This window comes from Gymnoscopelus microlampas (assembly GCF_963454915.1).
Source record: "Gymnoscopelus microlampas genome assembly, chromosome: 19".
Taxonomy (NCBI): Eukaryota; Metazoa; Chordata; class Actinopteri; order Myctophiformes; family Myctophidae; genus Gymnoscopelus; species Gymnoscopelus microlampas.
This window is the reverse complement of record NC_139956.1, coordinates 22,227,973-22,239,878: the sequence shown is the minus strand read 5'-3', so window position 1 is coordinate 22,239,878 and position 11,906 is coordinate 22,227,973.

Here is an 11,906-nt window from a genome sequence, read left to right as displayed (position 1 = left end):
TGAGCACAGCATGCACGCACACGCGCACACACACACATGCACATGCAAACAGTGCAGGCTTAATGCAAGGGCTTTAGGGGCTGCAGCACAAGGCACCAACATTGGGGAGGCACCAATCGACCGGGCAAAAGTGAAAGAAGACTGAACTATTACCGCAAGAGCGCAGAAACTTTTAAGGAACGAGTGCTAAAACGGTGAAACGCGTTGGTGAAGCGACCAATATCTTTTAACCAAAAAAACTAAAGATCTTGTGAGACCCAGGAAAGTTTTCTTCACAATGTCTATTTCTCAAATTCTACTATAGTTGCGCTGACATTTGGCCCTCACTTCACTTGCATAGCAAATAATACAAGCACACACATGCGCGCACACACACACACACGCAATGCGCTGGGCCCTATTAAACTAAGTTCAATAGTAAATACAGGTCTGCAGTACAACTATTAATGTCTTCTGTAGTGGACTATAGGAAGATATTGGAGAGAGAGGGAGAGGGAGAGAGAGAGAGAGAGAGAGAGAGAGAGAGAGAGAGAGAGAGAGAGAGAGAGAGAGAGAGAGAGAGAGAGAGAGAAAGAAAAGGGAGAAGAAATGGTTTTGGAGACAGCGTGCGTAGCCTGGAGTTAAAGAGACTGACTAATAATACTTGTAATCAAAGGGTTGGGCCATCTGCTTGTTTGCTGAACAGGCAAACAAACAACAGATAGAGATCCACTGGTACACTCACTGGCCGTGCACACGCACGCGCACGTAAACCACCCCAAAAACACAAGCGTGAGCAGTTGTGTCTGAAGTCAAGTTCCTCAGTAGTCATCACTTTTGATGACTATGAACCACTGTCAGCAGGAAAGGTAACTCACACCATGAGGCTGTGGTGGGGTGCTGACCCCAGAGAACACACTTAAAGGGCAAGAGGTTTGGGTTGTGTAGTCACGTGGTTCTCACTGTTTCATGTCAAGGACCCCCAAATTGATATATATTTGACCACGGAGACTCATAAATGAAAATGTTTTGTGCCAGGGACCCCCAGAAGAGAAGATTTGTGTAAAAAAAGTGCATCATTTTCCAAAACTTTCACAGCGCGGCACGAAGTGATGCGCTGTATATATCTGCTATTTTTGAATAGCCAACGTATAAATGGATAAAGGGGTTAAAATGATGTGATGCTGTATTAACACATTTTGCTGGGGACCCCCTGGAACCCCCTCAAGGACCCCTGGGGGTCCCCTGACCCCACTTTGATAAGTGCCTGGAGCTATTGATCTCAAATTGCACACAACCATTGACCATTACCATGTGCATGGGACTGCTAAGTCCGTTTTTCGATATTACTAAATCTCAGCTGTTTATTGGCATTTTTATGTCAAATAATGTCGCCATGCTTACGGTGGCTGCTCAAACTGCGCATGCGTCGCATCTACAGCCCCACTGCGTTCCACTGTTGCACACACAGAACACTCGCCTCCCCGGCCGTGTATGCGCGGACACGCACGTGCGCATGCACGTTGGGGAGGCACGTGTCAGAATGTACATTACTTGTGTTCGCGCGACGGGGGACAGCTCTGGCCGCATGAGGATGTACCGTGGTGTGTGTGTGTGTGTGTGTGTGTGTGTGTGTGTGTGTGTGTGTGTGTGTGTGTGTGTGTGTGTGTGTGTGTGTGCGCACTCGCGACGGGTCGCGCATGTGTGCGTTGCGGACGGCTCCGGCTGTTAGATCTGTATATGCACGGGTGTTTGTGTGTGTTCTGTGGCTCCACGACGCGGCCATGGGGTTGTGCGTGTGTGTTGTACACACTACAGAGTACACACTCACTTTCCATCCCTGATATACTGTCTGTTCACAGCGCATTAAAACTGCACACTTTGGGTGCTCATATCCCCCGACGGGTATAGTCTAGTTGAATTAAATGAAACAGGCCCGGATCACTGGCCTAGTGGCCTTGCGGGTTCGAGTCCCGATCCCAACGGTCTTGTGCGTGTCACTCCCCATCTCTCTCTCCCCGTTTTCCTCTAACTTCACTTCACAATTAATAAAGGCATAAATTAAAAAAAGCAGACCAAAAAAAGAATTACATGAAACAGCTCACAAAGTCACTCTTTTAGCCCGTAAATGAATGCAAGCAAAGATGATTCTGACAATATAGTAGTACAGCAAAAACCCGGTACTGATTTATTTTTTTTAAATAAAAAAGTCAACTTCCGGTTGATTTTGCTGGATCAGAGGATCCAGGTCAAACAGTAAAATACAAGACTTTTTTTCGTCTCTTCTTAGTCACTTTCAACCTGGCGTCCCTATTTTTGGCATGTCATTATAGGCGAAACTTTTGTTGCCGTTGTGAGCTTGTAGATTGGCTATTTTCACAGTTTGTGGTACAACAAAGTATATATAGTGCTTAACAGGTTGAAGAATGCAAATATTACATTCCTATACAGTAGTGACATGACTTCATAATACAGTGAAGTAATCATACACCCATATACTTCATTAGACCGATAGACCGGGGCCCCTCAAGCATCTATACTTGGTCTCCTTTTTTGGCCGTTTTTGCCCTCTACACCAAATTCTTCAAAATAGCCCACGCGACACCAGGGACACATTGTGAACTTCTAAATCTGCTATGTTCCCCTGTTTTCACTGAATGTTCTCTTATTCTGATCCCCAGAACAGGGGTGCTAGGGTTCAGGTGGGTTAACTTGTATTCAATATGATAGAGACACAAACGTTTTGCATTTGTATTTGCATGTGATTGTTATTCATCATAACATTGTACAAGCCTAGTTTCTACTCAAACTGTGTTGTTTCCCTAGTTAATTATGCCAGTAGTGTTTTATATATAAGAAAAAACTAGACGTAATTTGTTCTACATGGCTGGGAGTGATGTTCTTCTCAAAAGTCTGCACAGGAGACCTTCTAAGTCTGCACAGGAGACCTTCTAAATGCAACTAGCGACGTAGAAATTATTCATGTTTCTTAATTTAGACCTTAGTCTACTGTGGCACTGCTCACTGATCATCAAGAGCGAGGATTTAACTTCAAATGTTTTCCAGCCCACAGCAAATGATTTATCTTGAGAGAGAGAGAACCACATTGGCAAAGTTAAACTTTCTTTTAACGTTTCTTTCTTTTTTTTTTGTAGCACACAACTATAATATATCCCCTCTTGACACAGAACACAATTGCCCCGCAGCGGGTTTTGCTTACATGGTGATTTATTGGATTATTTTTTTACTCTTAAATCTATTCCATAAGTTTAGGTGAGAACTGAGGACAGTCTTTACATAAATTTGGAGGCAGGAAAGATTTGTTTGCATTTTGTCCGGTAAATTTAAAAACTGGAGAGGGAACAAAAAAGTGTTCTGATTTAACAGGGATTAAGAAACATTAAAAAAAAAGTGAAACTCCTCAAGAACAGAAGTGAACACACTCAACCTTTAGATGGTGGCATAAATTAACCCATTCAATCCGGGAAAACATCTACAAATGTCAGTTTTCTGAAAAAGCGAGCGTTGCTATAATATCAGTGGTTCTCAAATGTCAAGGACCACCCAAAATGATATGTATTTGGCCGCGAACCTGAAAATATTTTGTTCCACGAACCCCCCAGAAGCAAAGATTTGAGTCAAAAATGTTCCCTTTAAAAAAAGATATACTATTATTCATATATTTGCACACATTTTCAAAAATGTTCAAAAGTAGCAGATCTACAAGCTCATAGTGTGGCACTCTGTGCCGGGCTATGAGCTTGTATATCTGCTATTTTTGAATAGCCAAAGTATAAAATAATGGTTATAGCTAAAAATCTAAAATGACAGAGATGCATACCAGGATTGAATGGGTTAACCAATCCACACACATCCATATGGTTGGCCACTCATCAGAAAGCATCCATCTCATGGGGAGCTGGTATATTATGTCCACATCAGACAAAATGGTGTCTGATACTGAGCCAGACGATCAGAGGGCTTAACAAAGACACTTTCTGGTCCCATCAGCAGCTGATGAATAATTCCATATGCTGTTATCATGAATAAACTATGCCTGCATCTCTCCATTCCTGAGATATGACTTTGACCATGACTTGACGGTGACCTATTCCAATAGTTCTCAAACGTTTTCAATTTCAAGGACCCCCAGTTTGGTATTCATTAGGGCCACGGACCCCCATGACTCTGACTGTGTACAAATGGAACCAAATGGACCCGTAAGGGTCCATTTGGTTCCATTTGTACGCTGTCAGAGTTACAAACCTGTAAGTGTCTATTTGGTTTCTAACTATCAATCCAATGCTGGGGACACCCTGGAACCCCTTCAAAGACCCCTGGGGGTCACCGGACCCCACTAACATTGTGGCATGGGCAATGCTCCAAGCACCCTCCGAACGACCAAGAAAGAGCATCCCGTGGTCCGAGTTCATTCCAGCGTTCTCGGAGTGTACTTCCGACTGCACAAAGGAGTGGCACCTTACATTACAGCAACGTTACGCTAAACATTACAGTAATACATGTCAAATGGTGCATTTATATCGCGCCTTTATCCAAAGCGCTTTACAATGTGCATTACATTCACCCTCCACTGGGGGAGGCCGGGATCAAGCTGAGAACCTTCCGTTTCCCAAGCGGCCGCTCAACCTCCTGAGACACTGCCACCCCGTACCATAATGGTAACATTAATGGTAACCTTTCGGTAACATTACTGCAACATTGCAGTATAGCACTTTCCAGGAGTAAACTTTTGTCAAAGAAATTTCAGTTCAAAAGGATACAGGGCCGTGTCCAATTTCCTTGCTTCTCAGATTCCCCTCTCAACGAGAGTAATTACACCAGATTTAATTAACGAACGTAAGGGGAGGAGTGCCCAGTAAATCTTTGAACTGTACACTTTGAAACTACGTGAAGTGAGAGAGGGCAAGATAAAGGGAGGAAAGAGAAAAGACGGAGTAAGAGCATGAAAGAGATATGAAGCGACACACAGAGAGAAAGACAGTCTGGAAGGGGAAAGTCTGGAAACGGTAATCGAGTAGCTTTTTCATGTGACTTACTTGACTTAATCCTCTTTACCCCATTTAGAGGCACAGAGCTTGCCATCACACTCTCTTCTGGGCCTGATGTTTTTGCTTCCTGCCAGCTTACTTCCAAGTTTTGAAGCATGGAACATCTGTAGGGTGTTCATCGTCCTACTCCGTCTCCTCTTTCCCAGTAGAATGTAGAGTATTAGTATTGTCTTGGGATGTTGTGACAATGCAGACCGGCAAGTGTCTGTGGGTTCTTAAAAGCAGAGGGCTCATGTAGTTCTTTCCTTGTCTGAGCCCTGAACGAAGATAAGGACAGAAAACAAAAACAAAATAACTTTTTTTAATTATAAAAAATACAACAAACTGTATTCATCAGTAAATACACATGCTTGTTTGCTCAATGTTACTTGCACTAATATACTGAGATACGCCTACTTAATGCAAAGATTCAAAATACATTTCTATATACCTTCTATAAATAAGTGCACTGATGTATAAAAGTCTGAGACTACCGCCTCCCCGCCTTTTTTTTGCATCCCCCATTGCTGTTTATAAGGTTTCTTTACAGGAGGTCCTGCCTGTTCTTTTTAGCCTTTTCTATCTTACTTTATCTCATCTAATTTTCTTGTTCTCTTTACATCTAGTATTATTAGGTTTCGAGAGCCTGTAAGGCTTCGAACCCTATTACATTCCTTGGCTTTCATTATTCTTCCGCCGGTTTTGCCAGTTCTGGCCTAACCGCCTGGTCACTTCTTATGAAATTCGGCAATATGGTAGAGGGCTATGCCAAACGGCGAAAACCCGAAACTCACAAACATTGGCCAAAGGGTGGCGCTGTAGCACTCAATTGAAATATGCCAACTTTGAACAGGTACAGCTCATGCCCTGTTCGACCTACAACCATGAAACTTCGATACACACATGCGTCTCCTCATGCCTAACAACTTTCACTGTTTGACTTTTGACCTCTGACCTTTAGATCTCCCACCATTTCGAATTCTATGAAAAGCAGTAAAAAGCAGTAAAAAAATCACTTCTCCTGGGATTTATGAGCAATCTGTACGAAACTGTATACACATGAACTTTGGACCAATGCCGACAAACGTAACTTAGCGGATTTTCCATAAGTGAAAACGTTAAGCTTTTATAAGCCAATGAAAATTGCAGCTTTTTTTAAATTATTCATCTGCCCCTAACACATACATGCAGACTCACATTTGTTTGACACTTTGCAATATTGTAGAGGGTCCTTCCAAGTATCACTGAAACCAATCTTACTCCAATTGGTCAAAGGGGGGCGCTATAGCAATTTTTTGAAAATGCAAACTTTAAACAGGCAAAAGTCATGCCTCGTTTGGCCGACAGCCGTTAAACCTGCTTACACATGTGCCTTGACTCATGAGGAACACATGTATCACTTTGACCAGTAAGCTCTGCCCTTAGATTGTCTGCAATTTTGAGCAGTTTGAAAAACATTTAAATCCAGGATTTCTGAGCAATTTGCATGAAACTGTGTCAAATACATGTTTGACGCCCTTTTTCACAGGTTCAGGTGTGTTGGTTCAATAGCTTGATCGCTTAATCATCTGCCTTGAAACCATAGGGTAGCCGGTTCGAATCCCACCTCAGGTAGACTTAATTATAATTGCATTGCACACAACATGACTATATCAATGAATACATGTGCAATTGTTAAAGATGACGAGAAATGAATACTTGAAAGTAGTTATTTTCAATGTATGACGTACTTCATTCGCGCTTTTGTTTTGTTTTGTTGGATTCTCCCTTTTCACTGTCTAAGGCTGTGTATTGGATAGCTCCACCAGTATGTGTGAGTCTCATGTGCCAAAGGTCCCTGGTTCGAATCCCACTTATTACAGTTCACATTTAAATTGCATTGTACAAAACATGACCCTGTTAATTCAGACATGTGCAATGTTTAGACAATAACACGAAATGCTTTTGAGAGTAGTTGTTTTTTATGTATGACATACTTTCTTGTGAAAATAGACGATCTACAATTTCACACCTTTTTAGATAGCAACGCGTTGTGAGCTTGTAGATCGACTATTTTCCACTAGTTTCCATTCCGAAATATATTGAGCAGTTTGAAAAACATTTAAACCAAGGATTTCTGAGCAATTTGCGTGAAAGTGTGTCATGTGTGTAAACTCCCTTTTCACTAGTACAGGTCTGTTGGCCCAATGGCTTAATCATCTGCCTTGAAACCACAGGGTTCCTGGTTCGAATCCCACGTCATGTAGAATTCATTATAATTGCATTGCACACAACATGACTGTATCAATGAATACATGTGCAATTGTTAACCAGTAAACTCCGCCCTTAGATTGTCTGCAATTTTGAGCAGTTTGAAAAACATTTAAATCCACTATTTCTGAGCAATTTGCGTGAAAGTGTGTCATGTGTGTGAACTCCCTTTTCATCAGTTCGGGTCTGTTGGCCCAATGGCTTAATCATCTGCCTTGATACCAGAGGGTCGCCGGTTCAAATCTCACCTCATGCAGACCTCAACTCAATTGCATTGCACACAACATGACTGTATCAATGAATGACCAATGCCGACAGACGTGAGCAAGCAGATTTTCCATAAGTGAAAACGTTAAGCTTTTTATAAGCCAATGAAAATTGCAGTTTTATGACAATTATTCATCTGCCCCTAAAACATACATGCAGACTTGCATTTGTTTGACACTTTGCAATATTGTAGAAGGTCATTCCAAGTATCACTGAAACCAATCTTACTCCAATTGGTCAAAGGGGGGCGCTATAGCAATTTTTTGAAAATGCAAACTTTAAACAGGCAAAAGTCATGCCTCGTTTGGCCGACAGCCGTTAAACCTGCTTACACATGTGCCTTGACTCATGAGGAACACATGTATCACTTTGACCAGTAAGCTCTGCCCTTAGATTGTCTGCAATTTTGAGCAGTTTGAAAAACATTTAAATCCAGGATTTCTGAGCAATTTGCGTGAAAGTGTGTCATGTGTTTGAACTCCCTTTTCACTAGTTCAGGTGTGTAGGTTCAATAGCTTGATAGCTTAATCATCTGCCTTGAAACCACAGGGTTGCTGGTTCGAATCCCACCTCAGGTAGACTTCATTATAATTGCATTGCACACAACATGACTGTATCAATGAGGAACATATCTATCACTTTGACCAGTAAGCTCCGCCCTTAGATTGTCTGCAATTTTGAGCAGTTTGAAAAACATTTAAATCCAGCATTTCTGAGCAATTTGCGTGAAAGTGTGTCATGTGTGTGAACTCCTTTTTCATCAGTTCGGGTCTGTTGGCCCAATGGCTTAATCATCTGCCTTGATACCACAGGGTCGCTGGTTCAAATCTCACCTCATGCAGACCTCAACTCAATTGCATTGCACACAACATGACTGTATCAATGCATGTGCAATTGTTAAAGATAACGAGAAATGCATACTTGAAAGTAGTTATTTTCAATGTATGACGTAATTCATTTGCCCTTTTGTTTTGTGTTGTAAGATTCTCCTTTCTCACTATCTGATGCTGTCGATTCAATAGCTCCACCAGTAGAGTGTGAGAGTGTCAACAGACACCATCAGGGAGGCCATATCTCTAGCTCAATGAGAAGAGAGGCAGCCTGTGAATCCATAGGTCGCTGGTTCGATCCCTGTCCCCAACAATGCGTTGAGGTGATCATCATTTGGAATTCCCCCTATTCCCATGGATTGGATCCACCCCTCTCACTCATCACCAATCACACCTGCCACATGCACAGTACAATTTTTAGGTACTTTTACTTTACTACTCTACTCTACTGCAATTACAGCAGATGACAGCTTTAGTTACTTGTTACTTTGCAGATGTAATTATTAATACAACACCTACAGTAACCACATACAGCCGATCTACAATGTGACGCGTTATGAGCTTGTATGTATATAATAAGCAACCCATGCTGTATGATAACTTACCACATATGAAATCCAATTCTGTCTATCCAATGGCTCAGTCTGTACTGTGGCCATAGCTGAGTGGTTAGTGAGCCCACCTAGGGAGCCAGAGGCCCTGGTTGCCCCAGGTACGATTCCAGGCCAGGCCAGCAAATGTGTCGATGAAATGAAATTTGTCCCTGAGCAAGACTCTTAACCCCTAATTGCTCACAGGCCCTCATTGGAAACAAGACCGCAAGGACTTTCATGAACGGACCTGGAATTATCCTTATCCTTTACACTGTCTACCCACAAGTCTATAGGTCCCTGGTTCAAACCTCAATTTAACCGGTCCAAATATAATTTACTGAACAAAAATCATGACTTTGTTAATTAATGCATGTTCACTTCTCTCTCTCTTCTTCTTCTCTCTTCTCTCTCTCTTACTGCCTCTCTTTCTCACTGCCTCTCTCTCTCTCTCTCTCTCTCTCTCTCTTTCTTCTCTCTCTCTCTCTCTCTCTCTCTCTCTCTCTCTCTCTCTCTCTCTCTCTCTCTCTCTCTCTCTCTCTCTCTCTCTCTCTCTCTCTCTCTCTCTCACCTTCTCTCTCTCTCTCTCCCTCTCCCTCTCTCTCTCTCTCTCTGTCACTGTCTGTCTGTCTGCCAGTCTGCCACTCTGTCACTGTCTGTCTGTCTGCCAGTCTGCCACTCTGTCACTGTCTGTCTGTCTGTCTGTCTGCCAGTCTGCCAGTCTGCCACTCTGTCACTCTGTCACAGTCTGTCTGTCTGCCAGTCTGCCACTCTGTCACTGTCTGTCTGTCTGTCTGCCAGTCTGCCACTCTGTCACTGTCTGTCTGTCTGCCAGTCTGCCACTCTGTCACTGTCTGTCTGTCTGCAAGTCTGCCACAGTCTGTCTGTCTGCCAGTCTGCCACTCTGTCACTGTCTGTCTGTCTGCCAGTCTGCCACTCTGCCACTCTGTCACAGTCTGTCTGTTTGTCTGTCTGCCACTCTGTCACAGTCTGCCAGTCTGCCAGTCTGTCACAGTCTGCCAGTCTGCCACTCTGTCACTGTCTGTCTGTCTGCCAGTCTGCCAGTCTGCCACAGTCTGTCTGTCTGCCAGTCTGCCAGTCTGCCACAGTCTGTCACAGTCTGCCAGTCTGCCAGTCTGCCACTCTGTCACAGTCTGCCAGTCTGCCACTCTGTCAAAGTCTGCCAGTCTGCCAGTCTGCCACTCTGTCACAGTCTGCCAGTCTGCCATTATTCTCGAAACCGCTCATTGCTGCTTGCAGCTATATTTTCTATTATAATCTCTCTCACTGCTTGTACCTGTATGAGTAATCCCCTCTAATGATTATTGATTCTTGTTTGTGTCCTTCCTTAAGGGACACTGAGCACTATAACTTTAACGATAACTATATTGTTGTCTCCGACAGGCCGAAAGGCATGGCGAGAGAGTATGTTTTACCCCCTGTCCGTCCGTCCGTCCGTCCGTCCGTGTGTCCGTCATTCGATCTGTCTGTGTACAGCTAATCTCCGGCACCGTTGGCTTGCTCGCAGCGAAACTGTGCACACACACTCCCTGGATACCAGAGCAGAACCTCTGCCCCAAATTTTTCACAGGGGCCTGTTATAGCGCCACCAGGAGGCCGATTGGTGCAAAACACATTTCTTGACAGTACTCCTACAGATTTTGTCCAAACAGCACGCAAATCGGTACACAGTATCTCTATAGTCATTAAACGAAACGGGTCTTTCAGATTTTTCATATTCCTTCCTGATTGACTAAAATTGCCTTCCAAAGTTTGCAGGAGTGCTCCGTTTTGAACAAAATGCCTCAAATCATAAACACAGCATGCAATTTCCGTGAAATTTTTCACGCACATTCCCACTGCGTCAAGGAAGAAATGCTACTTGAAAATGTAAAAATCAGCCTCATGGTGGCGCTATAACAGGCCGCTTTGTGTTTTTGCCTATAACTGTACCGATCTGTGTAAAACTGTGTATGCACACTCTCTAGAGGCCAAGGAATAACCTTTGCCCTGCATTTTTCACATCTGCCTTTTATAGCGCCACCAGGAGGCCGACTTATGTAAAACAATTTTTTTGATTGTAAGCCTTCAGATGTTATCCAAATTTCCCGCAAATCGGTACACATGATCTCTATAGTCATGTGATCAAGAAGGATCTGTTAGATGTTTCATAGTCCATCCTGATTGACTAAAATTTGCATCTAAAGTTTGCAGGAGTGGCCCGTTTTGAACAAAATGCCGCAAATCATGAACGCAGCGTCCGATTGCAGTGAAACTTTGCTCTCAAATTTGCACTACGTTGAGGAACAAATGTCTGCCATTTTAACATTACCCTATTATAGCGCCACCTTGAGGCCAATTTTTGCAACAGTTTTCTTTTTTATATTACTCCTACAAATTCTGTCCAAACATCATGCAAACCGGTACCCATTGTCAAGTGGTCAAGATGGTTCCGTCCGATTTTTCATATTACATCCTGATTGCCGAATTCCGAACATTGCTGCCCCACAATAACCTACCTGACCTGGCGGAGACCTGTGCTCCGAGGAGCACTTTTTCTAGTTTACCACTGTATTTGTTATAGTTATGGTGTGAACACTGCCATCCATTTGACGTAAAACAATTTTTGAAACTATTTTTATAGTTATAGCAACGTGCGCAGCCAAACTATACGCAGACTTTTGAGTTATGTGCTCGAAATGCAAGTTTTGGAGAGTGACGTAATCGTATTGGCGCCAATGGTGTGTGTGTGTGTGTGTGTGTGCGTGTGCGTGTGCGTGTGCGTGTGCGTGTGTGCGTGTGTGTGTGTGTGTGTGTGTGTGTGTGTGTGTGTGAAAAATGGCCTTCGTCACTGACTGCATGTGTTAATGGTCAATGCCTGTGTGCATTTTCAGATCAATTTCTCAACACACTGAGGAGAACCATGCGGAACAGAGTGACGG